General features: G+C 45.6%; 1 long non-coding RNA gene across 1 annotated transcript; it reads left to right on the top strand.

Annotated features, from left to right (window-relative positions):
* Positions 1-1,643: 1,643 nt before the first annotated feature.
* Positions 1,644-19,118, top strand: LOC139052869 (uncharacterized). Its single transcript, XR_011510095.1, has 3 exons — positions 1,644-1,897; positions 15,649-15,832; positions 19,032-19,118. It is a non-coding gene; the product is annotated as an uncharacterized lncRNA (long non-coding RNA).
* Positions 19,119-19,784: the final 666 nt, after the last annotated feature.

Raw genomic sequence — 19,784 nt, 5'->3', positions numbered from 1 at the left:
TCCAGCTGAAGGGCTATAATTATGTTATCTGCGACAGGCAATTTGTAGAAATTCCGTAAAACTTAAAAATGATCTCCCCGCAGAATCTGCTTGTCATGCAGTAAAACAGACGACATGCGAACTGACGTGAAACCTCTCTTTTGAACGATGTGTGCGGTTGCCATATTTCCATCGCTCGCTGTTTCGTCGTATTTGCGAAATGTGCACGTCCTATCGAACAGAAGTGAGCATCCACACGCGTTACAATGCAAAGCCAAGGTGCTGCCTTCCGTTCCCATGTAGTGAGTTGGGATATTGACGCAACCTGTCGTGTAGACAGCTTCCAGTTTACCCTGCGCGAGTTTTTTTTTTTTTCCGTGGGTCAGAGGAGTCTCATAAACGACATTCGTCTTGCACGGCACGAAGCGGTTGCTGAACATACCGTACGCAATATTTCCAGAACACCTAGACCGCGACCTATACAGGTTCGTATTAGGCTTTTGCACGCACAAAGACAGGACGTCGAACGAACGAGGGAAACACAACAATGTGTGTTGTGTGTCCCTTCTTCTTTCCACGTCCTGTCTTTGTGCGCGCAAAATGTCTAATACGAACCGTGTACAACCAACTCGCCCAAAACGTAACGCTTTTGAACTTATACAGGAACGGAAGCCCGAACAGCTGTCATTCCTTATGCCCAGGCTGCATCGCACGACATCTAAAAAACATCATGACGTCTCGGCATTGTATTTGTGTTCACGCAGTGCCTCCTCCCCCCCCCCCCCCGCCAAAAAAAAAGAAGAAAGAAGAAAACTGGCAGCCTTATGCAGATGCGTAAACGGTGACGATGAAGTGCCACCAATTTGCGACGACAAAAAAAAAGACACACACACACACAGAGGAACTCTGTTTCCTGCAAGACCCGCCGCCGTGGTGTAGTGCTTACTAGAATACCCTTTAGCCGTGGCTTGGTGGTCATGGCGCTCTGCTTTTAAGCACTAAGTCACGGTTTCGGTTACAGGCCTCTGCGGCGGCACTTCAATAACGGGCGAAATTCTCAGATTTATGTGCACGTTAAGGAACCACGGGCGCTCTAAATTAATCCGGGCCCCTGCACTAAGGCGCGCCTCGTAACATACTGCGCAGTTTCAGGGTGGCAAATGCCGGACTTTTTCTTTTTTTTGCGCAACACGCCTTTTCAGTGTTCCTTTTTTTAAAAAAAGCCTTTCAACCTTGTCTAATGGTGCACATGCAGATCTATATTCAGTTGCTCTAATTTATATATAGATGGTGGCCACATACGGCTCACTCGTTTGTATAACTCTTGTGCATAACAGATTGTTCTTTTTTTCCTTCATATCACTCAGCTCGCTCTTAACAATGAACATGGGTCACCGCATATTGTGCCAACAAGGGGTGAGCACAACTGCGAAGCATCTGAATGCTCGCCGAGTGATCGCTCATCGCACTCGTTCTTTTGTGTGTGTGTGTGTGTGTGTGTGTGTGTGTGTGTGTGTGCGCGCTAACGCGCACGCATGCCCACATACACACACACGAGAAAAGGAAGAAATCACAAGGTATTCAGGAAAAAAAAACAGCGGAAACGCATTTGTGCAACAGAAGACCAAGCGACATTGTGAGTATAATAAAGGCCAGTGCGTCAACTGCGCGTGCTCATCCTTGTTATTGTACACGTCGTCTTTGGCCCGCGTATCGCTGCTGCTTGGTGCAGGGGACGCTGTGAAGCGAACAGATTGCCTCACACGCCGAACAATTGGGACCAGAGCATCGAGCACCGACTGTATAGATGGCAAGCCATCGCAACAGAATCAGCGTTCTCTTCCTCGCCGTTGTCGTGTTGTTTGCTGCGCACACGATGCCTAAATGTGCTGCCACGAAAGGAGACGACAGCGATGAGGTAAGTGTCCCTATTTTATACCCTGATGCTGGAAGGCATACTGGCCGTGACAATTATGGTAGCTTGCTGGTTGTGGATAGGAGGCGGTGGTGTCGCATGTTTTGCTCGTATAGAAGAAGCGTATTTGTTAGAGCGAAGCCTTATTTGTTCGCCCCCTCTCCCCTTCCCTCTTTCCGCGCTACGTGCTCTTAAATTGCTCAGTCGCCGCTTAAGTTAAACGGCGACGAACTCGCATTAGCAAGGCACGCGAAATACAAGCTATGTTGATGCCTCGGTGTTTTTGTACGGTGCAGCCTCAATATGCCTGCAATAACACTAAGTGGAAAACATACTAGCGCGAACGATCGAGTGTAAGGACTAACACTGCAACCACTCGTTGTAAATAAACTGAGGGCGAAATGATAGAAAGGAAACACTGACTTTCTTTTATTTCTTTAATTTTGATAGAAAATCAAGACAAGGACGGCATTTCTTTCGAGTTTCTGAATCCTCTCCTGGTTTACATAAAATCGTTGCAATCTTCCCGAGCTCAGTTTATCATTGTTTATTATAAAAAAATAAATAAAAGAGAGCAAAGTGGAAACTCCTGTGGGTCCTCCTGGTAAAAGAAGGACGCGTCTCCACGGAAACACTGAAAACTCATAGAGCAGAAACGTGGGTTAGTTGGAAATTTGACATATGAGACGTTTCCAGAGCTTGGAGAGAAAAAAAGAAGAAATTCACATACACTATGTGAAGTGTATGTGAAGAAGGACGACCCATGTGGGCGAGCTTTAATTGCATATATACATAGTCGTACACTATGTGAAGTGTATGTGAAGAAGGACGACCTATGTGGGCGAGCTTTAATTGCATATATACATAGTCGTACACTATGTGAAGTGTATGGGAAGAAGGACGACCTATGTGGGCGAGCTTTAATTGCATATATACATAGTCGTACACTATGTGAAGTGTATGCGAAGAAGGACGACCTATGTGGGCGAGCTTTAATTGCATATATACATAGTCGTACACTACGTGAAGTGTATGTGAAGAACGAGGACCTATGTGGGCGAGCTTTAATTGCATATATACATAGTCGTACACTACGTGAAGTGTATGTGAAGAAGGAGGACCTATGTGGGCGAGCTTTAGTTGCATATATACATAGTCGTACACTACGTGAAGTGTATGTGAAGAAGGAGGACCTATGTGGGCGAGCTTTAATTGCATATATACATAGTCGTACACTATGTGAAGTGTATTTGAAGAAGGACGACCTATGTGGGCGAGCTTTAGTTGCATATATGCATAGTCGTACACTATGTGAAGTGTATGTGAGGAAGGACGACCTATGTGGGCGAGCTTTAATTGCATATATACATAGTCGTACACTACGTGAAGTGTATGTGAAGAAGGAGGACCTATGTGGGCGAGCTTTAGTTGCATATATGCATAGTCGTACACTACGTGAAGTGTATGTGAAGAAGGAGGACCTATGTGGGCGAGCTTTAATTGCATATATACATAGTCGTACACTATGTGAAGCGTATGTGAAGAAGGAGGACCTATGTGGGCGAGCTTTAATTGCATATATACATAGTCGTACACTACGTGAAGTGTATGTGAAGAAGGAGGACCTATGTGGGCGAGCTTTAGTTGCATATATACATAGTCGTACACTACGTGAAGTGTATGTGAAGAAGGAGGACCTATGTGGGCGAGCTTTAATTGCATATATACATAGTCGTACACTATGTGAAGTGTATGTGAAGAAGGAGGACCTATGTGGGCGAGCTTTAATTGCATATATACATAGTCGTACACTATGTGAAGTGTATGTGAAGAAGGACGACCTATGTGGGCGTGCTTTAATTGCATATATACATAGTCGTACACTATGTGAAGTGTATGTGAAGAAGGACGACCTATGGGAGCGAGCTGGGTCTTTACGTGTCTAAACTCCTGCTACATGCCCGTTCCTCGTTCGTAATGCAATGATTTTCGTCAAAGAGGCAGTCCCAGCTCATTCCAGGGGTGGGCAGGGATCCTTCGCCGGCCCGCGTAGAGGAGCACATGAGAAAATACTCGCAACGATAAGTTACCTGTGTTTGTTGCACGGGAAAAAAAAGAAGAACAAATTAGGTGTCAGTTGAGTACATCGCAATGGAATGCGAATATATCCGTTCAAAGCCAGAACCAGAAAGCACCCCGCTTTCCAGAAAACCTGGGGTTCGAAGTTGATCGGGAGCATTGACTGGTAAGAAGCAGAGATAAGAACGAGCGTTTACAGTAATGGCGGATAAAGCACATGGAGGACATGGGGAAAGGTAACATTGCATGATGAAGTTGAAATAGGCAGGAAGCCAGATTACAATATATATATATATATTGAAATGAATAAATGGACTGAGAAGTGAACAGACATGGAAGTGAAATTTTATTTCGCATTCATTTCACTTCTATGTCTGTTCATTTCTCCGTGCATTTATGCATTAATATACATATATATATATATATATATATATATATATATATATATATATATATATATATATATATATATATATATATATATATTCTCATTCCGTATTCATTCCAAGTGAGTATGCCTTCGAAACTCACCGGCTACAATTCGCAAATTGTCATATGTAAACCATAAAGTATTAATTAAAAAGTTAATTAGTGAGTTTTGTTGTTATTAGTTGAATATGTGTTTCAATTTCTGGTGCAAGTAATGTTTGCTTCTCTGAATTATCTAGCTCACGGACTACAATTATGCTACCCGCAACAGGTGATTTTTAAAAATTCCGGGAAAGTTAAAAATGATCACTCCGTATGAAACTGACTTCATATTTTCCTGTTCCTTTGTTATTTTAACAATGGCTAAAACCTTAGCCAGAGGCTGGCGAATGGTGCTCTGTCGTTTTCTTTTCTTTTCTTTAGTCTCGCTTTCTTGTTTACTTCCACCACTCTGCATAGCTCTCAGTGGAACATACGTACGTACGCTGCATAATTGTTCTGTCATTGAGGGCTGGACGCGAGCAGCTGTGTATTCGCATTCCATTGCGATGTACTCAACTGACACCTAATTTGTTCTTCTTTTTTTTCCTGTGCAACAAACACAGGTAACTTATTGTTGCGAGTATTTTCTCATGTGCTCCTCTACGCGGGCCGGCGAAGGATCCCTGCCCACCCCAGGAATGAGCTGGGACTGCCTCTTTGCCGAAAATCATTGCATTACGAACGAGGAAGGGGCATGCAGCAGGAGTTTAGACACGTAAAGATCTAAAGGTTAACTGAGTCGTTGCGCTGTTCTTGCGTCTACGTTCAGTACACCGGTCAGGAATAAGCGTACTGGATTGTTTGCAAATGTTCTCTTGATACTCTCAGAAAAAAAAACATAAACAAAGCGTTCAGTTAAAAAAAAGCATGAAAGAAGGAAAACAGAAGGCTTTCTTTACAATGACGGAGAACAAACACTACTACCTGCTTATCTTTTTTTCTCTTGAACTTCAAGTGTCTTCTAAACGATATCGTCTTGACGTCACATTGCGGCGTAGCAAACTCTCGTGCGAAATGACGTCATTACTAAAGCGCCGACTTTGTTGGGCCTAGACACGAACATCCGCTTCTGACTGCGCTTGTGGGATCGCCGCTTCACCGATCGGAATGAATTTCAGAGTACGCTTTGTTGTCGCTGTCGTTGTGTTTGCGACACACTCGACCATCAAGCCAACCGCCGCGGAACAAGTGGGAACATTTTGAACGCGAAGCTAGCGATAGTTGCTGCGAGTTATTGTTGCCCGTAACTATCACGTGGCTTCGAACGCGTGTATACGGAAGGCTAACCGTTGTCCCTGAAAAAAAGGTACCTTCAATGGTAACCTACTCGGAGAATAGTAAAACGGGAGGAGAAGATAAGAAAGAAACTTGAGAAGCTAGGGAGGCTGCTCAATGGGCGACACTAGGAAAATCGATGGGCTTAACGTTGACAAATAGGAAGAAGGCGGCGTGGTATGGATCAAGGAGCAACCGTGTGAGTTGCGTGATATTCAAGTTGACATTAAAAGAAAGAAATGTAGCTGGGTAGGCCACGCAGAGCGTGGAGAACGCAACCGGTGATATATTGTGTCTACAGAGTAGAAGTATCGTTGCCGAGGGAAGGTGAAAAAAAAATAATGCTGGGGTTTTACGTGCCAAAAGCACAATCTGATTATGAGGAATGCGGTATAGTGGGCGGAATTGAGAATAATTTTGACGACTTGGGCTTCTTTAACTTGCACCCAACGCCCAGTACGCGGGTGTCTTTTTCCTTTTTTTACATTTTGTCCCCTTCGATATGCGAACCCCGCCGCTGGGAGTGGAAACCGCCACATCGAGCTCAGCAGCGTAAACGCATCGGTAAACAAGGTAAACGCATCGAAGACGGCTAAGGATTAAGTAGTGCGATGAGATTAAGAGAGAGAGAGAGAGAGAGAGAGAGAGAGAGAGAGGAAGAAGGAAAGGCAGGGAGGTTAACCAGACTGAGTCCAGTTTGCTACCCTACACGTGGGGAGGGGAATGGGGAGTGAAAGAGAGAGAGAACTTAGGTGTAGGATGTCTATAGTCGGGCACTCAAGTCTGTTGCCTTCAGGTAGTGAAAAAGCGCTCGAACTGCTTTCTGCGCTAATGAACTGTGAGGCCAGGCTCCCAAGATCTTAGAAAATCTTAGATCTTAGAAAATCAAGATCTTAGAAAATTCGCAGGCTGAGGATAGGGCCGACTTATGCAAGAGTGGGGCATTTGGATATTGCTGGGAAAAATGCCTTCGTAATAGAGCGGACGTGAAATACGCTAACGATTGTGATAAAAAGAAAATCGTAATGAGATATCCTATCTATTAGTAGTCCTATATATACCAATGGCGTCGGCTGGTAAGAGCGAACCTCTTAGGATGCACAAGGACTTCAGGGTTCAGTCATTAGCTGATGTGGCTGTCTTCGCCGATATCGCCAAAGTCAGCAGAATTTTGTTGCGTGAAGGTTGTTAGAGACTGTGAAAGGCAGTTCCCCCGCGGCTGCGGTGGCACCCGCCTGGTGTTGTTATCAAAAGCAATTGAGAAATGAAAGGCAAGGAAGTTAACCCGGACTGAGCCCGGTTAGCTACCCTACAAGGGGCAAAGAGAAAAGGGGAGGGAAATATTGAAGGAAAAAGTCCACTGGGGATATCGATTGGGTCACTCAGTCCGTATCACAGACGGTGACTCAATCCGGTAGCTTTCACATATCGCAGCAGCGCTTTTGTGGCCCTTTGTAGCTGCGATATGCGAGGCCACGGTCCCAATATCTTGTTCTAGGTGAAAGGTTTTCTATCTAACTGATTTAGAGCTGCGCAGAGTTGAGTGAGTGAGTGAGTGAATAAATTTTTATTTGGTACAGCAAAGTGCGATAAAACGCGCACCCGGCTAATCCCCCGACGGGACTGACAGATCTAGTCTGCCGGCCCGATCGCGGGCGCGCTGGACGGCCAGGATTTGGTCCTCAAAGACGGGACTTCGCAGGAGCGCGTCCCACTCTTCCTTGGTGAACTTTGGGCCCAGCGACCCGCACTCCTAGAGCATGAGGCAAAGTAGCAACCTCACCACAAGCCACGCAAGAACAATTCGGATAAATCTCCGGATATATGCTATTAAGGAACGCCGGATTTGGGTACGAGTTCGTTTACAGAAGTCTTAGTGTGACCGCCTGCGACCTGCTTAGCTTGGAGTGAGGCGGGGGGAAAACCCTACTCTTTAAGTAAAAGAATTTATTGATTTCGTTGTGTGTGAGAGGAGCGTCTCTGTGTCCGGGGAGAGAGTCGCCCGATCCGAGGACAGCGCGGTCGGTAAAGCCACGCGCAGCCTCGTGGGCAGACTCGTTGAGGTTCCGAGGAACCCCCTCAATCGCCCCGACATGTGCAGGGAACCAAAGGATCGAGTGCATGGAGGTGTTGCCGTGTTTGGCGCCTTTCAGAATTTGAACTACCTGCCGGGCTACCCGGCCTTTCTGGAATGCCCTGATGGCGGCTTTCGAATCGCTATACACCCTGTCTCTCTGACCGTTTGCTTGCTCCACTTGCTCGGCTTGCTTGCCAGAGGTTGCCGAGCCACTTGCTCGGCAACCTCTGGGTTCGTCGTCCGGACGGAAGCACAGTTGATGATTTTGCCCAGCGTGTCAACGACGGAAACCGCAAAAGCCTTGCCGTCTCGGTATGCAGCTGCGTCCACGAAGCTTGCTGCGATTTTGTCCTTGTTTATTTGATTTAGTACATTCAACGTTCTTGCCTTGCGACGACCTGCGTTGTGAACGGGATGAACGTTGCGGGGCAAAGGGGCGACCACGATCTTCTCCCCTATTTCTCTGGGGATTTGGGTGTCTTCAGCCAAGTTCTTGGTTGGTGCGAGTCCGATCTCCTCGAGGATACGCCTGCCGGCCGGCGTGGTGGACAGCCGAGTTAGCTGGGCCCGTTCCTGAGCCTCGGCTATCTCCTCCATGGTGTTGTGTATGCCGAGCCGAAGGAGATCCTCTGTATGCGTTCTGACGGTCAGCACGAGGACTCTCTTGAGTAATTTTCTAATGAGAGCATTAAGCTTTTCCCGCTCGGCTCTGAGCCAGTTGTGCATGGCCACCGTGTAGGTGTAGTGACACAGCACAAAGGCGTTAATGAGCCGAGGCAGGTTGTCCTCCTTGAGGCCACGATGTCTGTTCGTGACCCTTCGGACGAGGCGAAAAGCATTGTCGGTTTGCGCAATTATCTTGCGTAACGCAGTGCCGTTGCCGCCGCGTGATTCGATGAACATACCCAGGACTCTGATGGTGTCGACCCTGGGTATCGGGTCACTGCTCCGAGTGAACAGGTGAATGTCACTTTCCGAGACCGGTTTCCAGTTCATCTCTTTCATTTTCAAAAGACGGGCAGCAGCACAGTGTATGGATGTTCTACAGTCTCCTCGACACTGCAAGCGTTGCACTCGGTGCTTTCAGTTACTCCACTCAAACACTTGTATGCATTGGTGAATGCGACGTCGAAGCGTGAGCGGCGCAGCATTGTTTTCTCATTTAGGGAAAGCCCAGGTAACAGCCGCAGCTGCATAGATGGGTCGAGGAAATGCAATTGATGTTGGGTGAATTAAGGTGCTTTAGCTATCAAAGTTCTTCAACATTGCTGGGGCAGTGTGCTCAGATCTCCATGGTATCATCATCGACTTAGATAATAAAATATCAGCAGGCTTCAGCTGTTCCTAGGGCTTTGAACTCATTTACTGCGGCAGCAACAGGTTCTCGAGAGAGCACAGCGCCGTGTTTCATAAAAACAAATCATTCCTCACCTCGCCCCCCCCATTCCACCCAGAAACGCTAAATTAGCGCTTAGTGTTCGTACCTTCCTATGTAAATGATTGCATCTATGTTATTGCGCCTTTGCGCCATAAAACAACAAATTCATCATCATTTTATCGTGATCATTGTACTACAAGTATATTTCAAATGCGAAAGCGCCCTCAGGCCTAGGGAAGGATGAACTAATAAAATTCAGGCGATTTAGCCGTTTCGTTTTTCCTTCGTCGCGTGGTGAGGGTAGAAGTTGACGGCGAGAAGGTGGCCTGACGATGCTGACGAGATGAAGTTCTAGTTGTACGGACACAGCAATACCATATTCGAGCTTCTCTTTTAACGGCTCATCGCAGTATGGAAGACTGCCTCGAAATGGCCGAGCAAGCACCTACGCGCAAATCGGCGTCCACATTCTACATTTTTGTCACTCGCATTGTAGTTATATGCGACTAAACAATGTGTAATATATAAATATATAAAAGAAAATAAAACAAGAAACTGAGAAAGATTTAGAAAGTCACTAAACGGATTTGAAGAGCACTTGTTGCAGGTAAACAAAAAATAAGGCTACACATACGTTACTGCAAGGAGAGAGAGAGAGAGAGAAGTAACTTTTATTTATATAGCCGGCAGATTGGTGGAGGGGCCAACCCCGCCTAGATGGCGGCCAGAAGCCCTTGAGCTCTAGCGGCATCCTCGGCCTGCTGGACAGCCAAAAGTTGGTCTTCGGGGGCCGAGCTGAGCAACACGGTCTCCCACTGCTTCCGATCCTGAATTGTTTGGCTCTGTCGGGACGCCCGAGGGCAGGCCCAGATAATGTGATCCAGGTCCGCCCTTTCTGGATAAAATTTACAATTGGCCGAATATTGGTTGGGTAATAATGATGATAAGTCACCGGATTTGGATATGTATTTGTTTGAAGGAGGCGCCATGCCAACGCCTGCTGCTTATTAAGTGATGGGTGTGCGGGAGGAAAACGCACCCTCCCCAATCTGTAATCATTAGTTATCTCCCTGTAGCCAACCATCCGGTCCCCTTTTAGCCCCAACCGCGGCGCCCCGGTGGCTCGGCTTGTGAGCCCTCGAGCCACGGTGTCGGCCGCCTCATTGCCGGGGAGGGAGGAGTGCGCAGACGCCCAGATGATATGGACAACCCGCCCACCGCGGAAGTTTGCCAGGATACGTTGTGATTCCGGCGAAAGGCGCCCCTTTGCGTAATTTAAAATGGCGGTTTTAGAATCACTGACTATTATCGTGGCCAGTGTGGAAGCCATTGCGAGTGCAATGGCCGATTCCTCAGCCACCTCGGCTCTGTTGGTTTTGATAGATCCGCTGACCTTACGCTCACCGTCCGAGTTCACTGCAACGATACACATATTCTGAGTAGTAGTGTACACTGCCGCGTCGACGTACACCACGTCCTGAGTGCGTTGGAATCTCCTCTGTATATATCCCTTGCCCTTTCCTCCCGCCTTTCCCTGTGGTGTTCGGGATGCATGCTTTTGGGTAGCGGTGGGATAATAAGCTGCTTCCTTATGTCGTGGAGAATATCTACTTTAGTGCCATACTGTGATGCGTATGTTACTCTAAGCTTCTTAAGTATGTGTCTGCCAGTAGGTGTTTGTGAGAGTCTTTCATATTGCGCTATCGTATGGGCTTCTATGAGTTCTTCGAGCGTGTTGTGGACACCTAAGGCTAGGAGCCTGTAATTCGATGTGTTTATCGGCAAACCTATGGCTTGTTTGAATGATCGTCTAATGATGCCTTCGATTTTTTTTCTTTTCTGCTACTTGGAGATTTAGATAAGGGGTTACATATGCTATGCGGCTGATGACAAAAGCCTGGACTAGTCGTACCAGATTGTTCTCTTTCATCCCATAATGGCGATTAGCTGTTCTCTTAATTAGTCTCATTGTTACATATTTTTATTCAGTAGGCAAGAAATTTAAGAAAAACTGACAGAATTACTAAATATCCGAAAACTGGAAGCCTGAAATATGTAACTTTAAACACATACTCATAAACAGATATTGCGACTCGGTGAATGACGCTCTAAAGTTGTTATGATCGACGCGTCAAGTGTGAGAGACATTCAGGCGTACATTCCCATGACAATATTGACACGTGTACTTATCTTTATCGGGCGACCACGTTTCGCTGCTTAACAACTGTAATCGCACAGCGTGGGACGCGCCTGTATGTATCCGACGTTTCTGGAAAGTTATCGATGGTTCTACCCGGCTGTCTGTTGTCGCCGAACCTTGTGCTATCTGATTTCATCGCGTAACGCGAATGGTGTAAAACTTTGTGGAAGGCACGCGGGTCCAAATGATTAGTCTGGAACGTTCGACGACTGCGCTTGACCCGCCGATCAGATTTACGACGGTCGCCGACTGTGTTCGCCGCTCTCGTTGTGCTTTAAGTGTAGCCTGTTTTGTCGGCACAGGTTCGCCCAATAAAAGCTAGTTTTTGCCTTTCACAGTATTGCTACTGTGTTATTTGACGTCACGACCACGTGACATCTGGTGGAGGAAAGGTATTACTGGCCGCGTCTGACCGCCGACGTCGCCCGTTACGTCAAGACATGCCGAGATTGTCAACGACGCAAGACACCACCGACAAGGCCAGCAGGATTACTACAGCCGATCGAACCTCCTCGCCGACCATTCCAGCAGATTGGGATGGATTTGTTGGGGCCGTTTCCGATATCAACATCCGGGAATAAGTGGATCATCGTGGCGACGGACTATCTCACCCGTTTTGCTGAAACTAAAGCTCTACCAAAAGGCAGCGCAGCCGAAGTGGCGAAATTTTTCGTCGAGAACATCCTGCTGCGACATGGTGCCCCAGAAGTTCTCATCACCGACAGAGGAACGGCTTTTACAGCAGAGCTCACCCAAGCCATTCTGCAGTACAGCCAGACAAGCCACAGGAGGACAACTGCCTACCATCCGCAGACGAATGGTCTCACGGAGCGCCTGAATAAGACCCTCGCCGACATGCTAGCAATGTACGTCGACGTTGAACACAAGACGTGGGACGCGATCCTGCCGTACGTAACCTTTGCGTACAACACGGCGGTGCAAGAAACAACACAGATCACGCCGTTTAAGCTGGTTTACGGCAGGAGCCCGACGACGACGCTTGACGCCATGCTGCCGCACGTAACTGACGAAGAGAATGTTGACGTCGCTAGCTATCTCCAGCGCGCCGAAGAAGCCCGACAGCTCACCCGCCTGCGAATCAAGAGCCAGCAGAGGACTGACAGCCGACACTACAACTTCCGACGACGCTTCGTCGAGTACCAGCCTGGCGACCGTGTTTGGGTCTGGACCCCGATACGCCGACGAGGACTCAGTGTGAAACTACTCCGACGCTATTTAGGGCCCTACAAGGTCATCCGACGTATTGGCGTTCTGGACTATGAGGTCATGCCGGACGGCATTTCGCATTCACAGCGGCGCCGCGCACGATCTGAAGTGGTCCACGTGGTGCGCCTTAAACCCTTTTATGGACGCTGACGAACTTTCCTTATTTTGTTGTTTTCTTTGATACGAGTGCTTTATTTCTTTCGTTTGTTTGCAGCATCGGGTCGATGCTTTTTAAGAGGGGGGTATTGACACGTTTACTTATTTTTATCGGGCGACCACGTTTCGATGCTTAACAACTGTAATCGCACAGCGAGGGACGCGCCTGTATGTATCCGACGTTTCTGGAATGTTATCGATGGTTCTACCCGGCTGTCTGTTGTCGCCGAACCTTGTGCTATCTGATTTCATCGCGTAACGCGAATGGTGTAGAACTTTGTGGAAGGCACGCGGGTCCAAACGATTAGTCTGTAACGTTCGACGACTGCGCTATAAAAGCCGACGCGCTTGACCCGCTGATCAGATTTACGACGATCGCCGACTGTGTTCGCCGCTCTCGTTGTGCTTTAAGTGTAGCCTGTTTTGTGGGCACAGGTTCGCCCAATAAAAGCTAGTTTTTGCCTTTCACAGTATTGCTACTGTGTTCTTTGACGTCACGACCACGTGACAATATGATTTGCCTCGTCCCAGAAAAGGCTGTTAGGATAAGCCTGGACATCGACCTGTCAAGTGTTAGAAGCGTTCAAGCGGGCGTCCCCATGTCGACGTAATTGCCCTCTTCTCCGAAACAGCGTCACCCCTTATATTACCCGAGCTGACACAAAGGGAAGGGTGAAAAGGTGACAAACCGAAGGCAGGAGGTCGTCGACGACAGAACCTGACGAAAGCACTAATACTTCCACAGGCTCCCCAAGAAGACAGCGACGACCACAAGAACGAAAGGTGTAATTATGGCCGTCCTGGACCCGTGTGATTGACCTGTCATGTGTGAGAAGCGTCCAATCGGGCGTCCCCATGTCGACATGATTGCCCTCTTCTTCGAAACAGCGTCACCCCTTTTATTACCCGAGCTGACACAAAGGGAAGGGCGAAGAGGAGACAAACCGAAGGGCAGGAGGTCGTCGACGATAAAATATGATGAAAGCACTAATACTTCCACAGGCTCTCTAAGAAGACAGCGACGACCACAAGAACGAAAGGGGCAATTAAGGACGTCCTGGCCCCTGGGAGATCGACCTGTCAAGTGCGAGAAGCGTCCAAGCGGGCGTTCCCATGTCTATACAATTGCCCTGTTCTCCGAAACAGCTTCACCCCTTTTATTACCCGAGCTGACACAAAGGGAAGGGCGAAGAGGAGACAAATCGAAGGGCAGGAGGTCGTCGACGATAAAATATGATGAAAGCACTAATACTTCCACAGGCTCTCTAAGAAGACAGCGACGACCACAAGAACGAAAGGGGTAATTAAGGCCGTCCTGGCCCCTGGGAGATCGACCTGTCAAGTGTGAGAAGCGTCCAAGCGGGCGTTCCCATGTCTATACAATTGCCCTGTTCTCCGAAACAGCTTCACCCCTTTTATTACCCGAGCTAACACAAAGGGAAGGGCGAAGAGGAGACAAACCGAAGGGCAGGAGGTGGTGGACGACAGAACATGACAAAAGCACTAATACTTCCACAGGCTCCCTAAGAACACAGCGACGACCACAAGACTGAAAGGGGTAATTAAGGCCGTAGTGGCCCCCATGTTAATCAGAGCCGCTCGAGACTCGGATGAGAGTCACAACCATGTATCAATGAAGTGAACACATTATTTCCAACTTTCTTTCTTCATCACAATGCCCGGCTTCGTCATCGTTTCCTGATTCTTGCGGTGAAGACCCACCTCACCCAGTCGAGATCGTATCACCCTGAAGCATTCTTTAACGAAGTCGAGAAATGCATTTGAAGTTCATAAAACATCGTTTCATGCACTGAAGCACGCAAGTAAATGGAACGCCAATGCATTTCTCCGCGAAGATCGGGAATTTATATCTTGAAGCTGGTGTCATCCTGAGAATTCCTTCCAAGTGGATCCGCCTTACGAAGTCCACTGCTAGACTTGGTAATTTGCAATATGGGTCATCAGATAACTAGCTAAAAAGTTAATGAGTGAATTCCTGTTAATTATTCAAATTCGCACTTCAATTTATTGCGCAATTAGTGTCCGCCGCTTCGAGTAGACCGGCTCATAAAGTAGTGTTGCGCTATCTGCCACAGGCAACCTTTAAAAAATTGTGACAGTGCTATATATATATCTAATTTCCTTATATCTATATATATATATATATATATATATATATATATATATATATATATATATATATATATATATATATATATATATATATATATATATATATATATATATATTAGTGAGGCGGAAATTAGATTAAGGCACGGATTTCTGTCTACGCATTATTGCCGGTGAGTTCGCAAAGCATATCCACTTGGAACTAATTCTCATGACTCCGCCAATTTCGAGATATTAATTTTCAGAATGTCCGGCAAGATGCATTCGCGTCCTAGTTACTTTTCTGCTTCAATGCATAAAACAGCCGTCTCCTTAACAGGGCAAGTAGAAAAACGGCATATTTACTGCAACTTTGAGGGTGCATATATATGTAGTGCCATCGTCAGAATTCGTTCCAAGTCGATATGCCAAGAAGTCCAAGCAAGCTCACAGGCTACAATCAGTAGATCGAAATATGGACCGCAAGGTAATTAATTAAGAAGTTGATTTGGGTTTTATGTTACTATTTCCAGTAAACTTTGTGATTTCTTCGTAGAAGGGATGGCTATCAAGGGTTAGGATTCCCTCATTTGGCACTGAACGTTTTTTTCAATATTCTCCCATCCTTTCTTTACCTCTACCAAATGACGGGCTTCCGACACCTCACATGCACCCAGCTTCTTCCACTTTGACACTCCTTATTCTAACACATTAAGTGTGTGAGCATTGGTTTCAGAGGAATGAGCTGGCCTAATAGTTTGCTTGACCCTCTCTTCCGTTAGGACATCTACTGGGGAGGAACAGATGGTAACAAGTGCGAGAGTTCGCAGAACTGCGATTTCAACCAGTGTTGCACGAAGAGTGACGGGGGGAACATATGTCAACCGATGGCTCAGATTGGTCAACGTTGCTCCAATACTCCTGGCACTGTTGGCGCGTACGAGAATGGTTGCCCCTGTGAGCACCGTAAGTATCATTGTGAACTAGCGATCGTTTATCGCTGCCAGCGGGTATGATGCCTTGCATACTTAGTACCTTTGTTGTTTTTGTTTGAAAGCACACCATTCTTTTCTCTGTCGAAATAGTATACTGGCTCTGTTTTCATGGAGGTTGGTCACCTTGATGCTTTCTCAATTGCTCAACTACCTCTTCTTTGCACACAATCAATCAATCAATCAATCAATCAATCAATCAATCAATCAATCAATCAATCAATCAATCAATCAATCAATCAATCAATCAATCAATCAATCAATCAATCAATCATACAATTTGCCCAGGAATAACCCTAAGACCTGAGTGCTGGCGAACGTATGCATTAACACAGAAAAAAATGAACATGACAATATATCTGAAAACACAACAACAACAAAGTGTAACACGAGAAAACAAACACACTGAATAAAAAGAACAATTATGAAAATAAGTGTAAATGCAACAAAATGCAAGGTAAATACAAAAGTACAAGGAGGAGAAAGGCAATTGAACAATGTGTGAGCTTATGGGACAACAACGCAAAGCTCGAAAAAAACAAACAATGGCAGGGAGTTATGAAAAATATCGAGATAATGAACATAAGCGCTATAAAGACTTAGTACTCTGTGGATGGTTGAGTGTTGGTGATGACAGACAGGAATATGGAAAGGTCTATGTTTTCTGGTGATTTTGCGCGGCGACCGAAACATGACACAACTGAAAAGTTCAAAGCTGGTGAGGATGCAACCATTGAAAAGAGGTTCGATACTCTGAGGGTACCACCTGTAAAAGGATAGGTGAGGATACCACCAAAACAGAACTTTAACTGCACTTTTTTTCTTGTAAGAGCAACCTTTACAGATTCAACTTAGAGTTGGTACAGCAGATAAGCAAACAATAGTGCAAATGATATCGGATTATCCCAAATTCCATGGTGGTTTTAAACCTAATAGGAATTTAAAAGAGTTGAATGTTGGGCTAGTTGGTATTAGTTGGTTGGGTTAGTGGGTAGTAGGAATTTGATTACGTAACTTCCGCAATGTCCCTATAACCCTCGATACCTTCAGATTGACACGGTTGACGTGATCATCCCAGGACACGTTTCATGAAAACGTACTCCTAAATACATATTACTATTCGTAGACTGCAGACTGCAGACTGTAGAAATGTAGAAATTTATTGCAAAAAGAAAGATTCACACTTCCAAGAAGAGGAATACTTCGTGTTTTGAATAATATGTACTACGTTTTGTCCCGTATTAAGTTGTAATTCCTTTGCACTAAGCACACGTGATAGTTCATTTTGCCACATGTTAGCCTCTGATATTTGTTTACATAGACTATCACTAAAAAAAGAATACGTTAGAGTCGTCCGCAAAGAGTAGCATTTCTTGCATATGCGGAATGTTACGTCATTAATATAAAGAAAAGAAAGAAGAAGCAGAAGCCCTAAAATAGACTTGCGTGGTACACCTCTCGTTATTTCGAGTGGGTCTGAGTAAGTACCGTTTCATGCAACAATTGCTTACGATTGGTCAAGAACGAGAAGAAAGGAAACCGCGGGCCTGATTTTTGTTAGTCATAGCATAAGAAGCCCACAGAAAAAAACGCCAAGGACATCTGATGCTCATACCAATTAAACCGCCACGGCATCGTTTTCCCATAAACTTCCTGGGGTATTTATGTTTATCTACTAAAACAAAACATGAGATTGTTAGCCAGCGCCACCACTCACGGCCTTGACGACGGCGAGTTCTAGGAGATAAACATAAATAAGAATATCGCACACGTAATGCGAAGGTGTAGGTTTGTGCCCCACCTGCGGCCAGTTTTTTTTCATACACTTTGATTTCCATTAATTTATCATTTCTTTAATTTCGATTAATAAGTACAAATAACTTCCCCTATGCTGTCTTTGGTGTCTTTGTTAGCTTCTTACGATACGATCGGCCAAATGGATTTTAATAAGTTTGTGAGCCTGTACCTTTATGCCATAATTAGATATCTTGTTAAGCCAAGTATCATGCTTTACCGAGTCGAATGCATTATTCAAATCAAGAGAGATTCCTATCATGTGTGCTCCTTTCCCTACGTTCTGAATAATCTTTTTTTTTTTCCCAGAAGCAAAGATAATTCAGGGCATTGTTGCTTTTGGAATGCGAATTGACACGGCACAGTGATGTGAACATTTATGTAAGATGTCATCTAGCCGCACATAAAGGACACGTTCAAAGATTTTAGCAAATATACTCAGTACCGAATTAGGATCATGGTTGTTTAGGTAATCTTTTTATGAAAAGTTGCGACGTGTGCAACTATTAATTTATCTGAGAAATATTGACCCCATAAAATGCAAGTACCTACATGACAAACTGGGACAGCTATACATAAAGTTACAACTTTGACCGGTCCTGCCTTCAGTATGTTTGGTCCCGAAGCAGCCTAGACAATCAAGGAAATGATGAGTTAGTAATTTCAGACTCGTCTGCAGGGTGTAGGCAAATGCTGCATTGAGCGTTAGTTTTTACATAGCTAGCTAGGAGCGTTATTTTCAAGTTTAGGCGAGTTCTTTGTACAAACATAAGACAAAAAGTGCCCATTAAAATTTTTCGAGACCTCTGGCTCATAGTACGTCAATTCCCTCAATTTTCAGTTCAGTTGGAACCACACTATGAGAAACGATATTTACATCCCTAGTAAATACTTTACAAAATTTATTAGGTTGTTTCGCCAGTCTCAAACTCGCACTCGGTACAAGCTCCTTCCTTTCCCGCCTATGATCGCCAACTGCGTGTACTGGTCACAGAAGGATTAGCAGCGCACAATGGGCGAGCCAGCCACTCCTCTGTAACACGCAGCCGGTTATCTTAGCTGATTGGCCAACACGAGAAAATCCTTCGCACTAGTGCATGGGATTAGAGAAACGGAGTATAGCTATCACTTGTTCCGTCCGCTATCTTGGTATTTTCGTACTTTGCGCTGTTCCACAGAGGATAATTAATACCTATTGTGAGCTCCCTATATACATACTAGTTGGGAAACAGTTTTGCGATGTTTGCGCGCAGTGCACAATGAACGCACTGAGAAAGAATCATTTCCGCGTCCTTGTGTTTTCCTTCACCGCGTAATATATTTTTCGAGTCGTGGAAGAAAGCCCGTTTCTTAATAAAACACTTTATTTTTTTTTACAGCGCATACATGCAAACACAAGGGAGAGATGCTCTATATCTGCGCACCTCCTTGAAGCAAGGAAAAATAAACTTCCATTTTTTACCAAGTGTTGTCGAGCGGACGTCCTTGTTAAACATCTACTTTTGAAAGCTGGGCGGTTCCTGCTTTCCAAACGGCTAAGGGCTCAAGTGGGGTCTCAATGTAGAACTTTGATTCTCGTTGGTGTGTCGTGAAAGCTTAGGAGAGGAAGCGGACTATAATTTGCCAGGAAGCAGCAAGACGGCTTTCTTTATTCGGCGAAACTGAAAGTGTGAAACTAGAAGGCAGTCATTCTCACGAAAGGAAAGTGGGAAGCTGACCTGTCATTCTGCTGATTGGAAGTTGCCGTTCGCCGTCAACGGTTCCTACGGCGATCGGGCGAATATCGAGAAGCGAACTTAGCTTGCGACCAAAGCCTAGCCACCCGAAGCGCTGTTGCCTGGGAGGAAATTGCAGTCCTTTCCTTTTGCCCAGCCCAGGCATAAGCTTCTCTACGGGGTGAATGTATTGAAGCTTTACAGAATTTTCAAAAATTACCCATTGCAGATAACGTAATTCTAGTCCTATAGCTAGATTATTCAGAGAGGCGGACATTGCTTGCACGAGAAACCAAAACACATATTCAACTAATTGACAAACATTCCAAAATGAACTTCTTAATTAATTACTTTACCACACAAATTGCAATTTACGAATTGTAGCCGCCGAGATTGCAGTGCGTATCCACTTGGAAT

This window comes from Dermacentor albipictus, unplaced genomic scaffold, assembly GCF_038994185.2.
Source record: "Dermacentor albipictus isolate Rhodes 1998 colony unplaced genomic scaffold, USDA_Dalb.pri_finalv2 scaffold_40, whole genome shotgun sequence".
Taxonomy (NCBI): domain Eukaryota; kingdom Metazoa; phylum Arthropoda; class Arachnida; order Ixodida; family Ixodidae; genus Dermacentor; species Dermacentor albipictus.
Note: the sequence above shows the minus strand (reverse complement) of the source record. Positions and strands in the feature narration are given on the sequence as shown.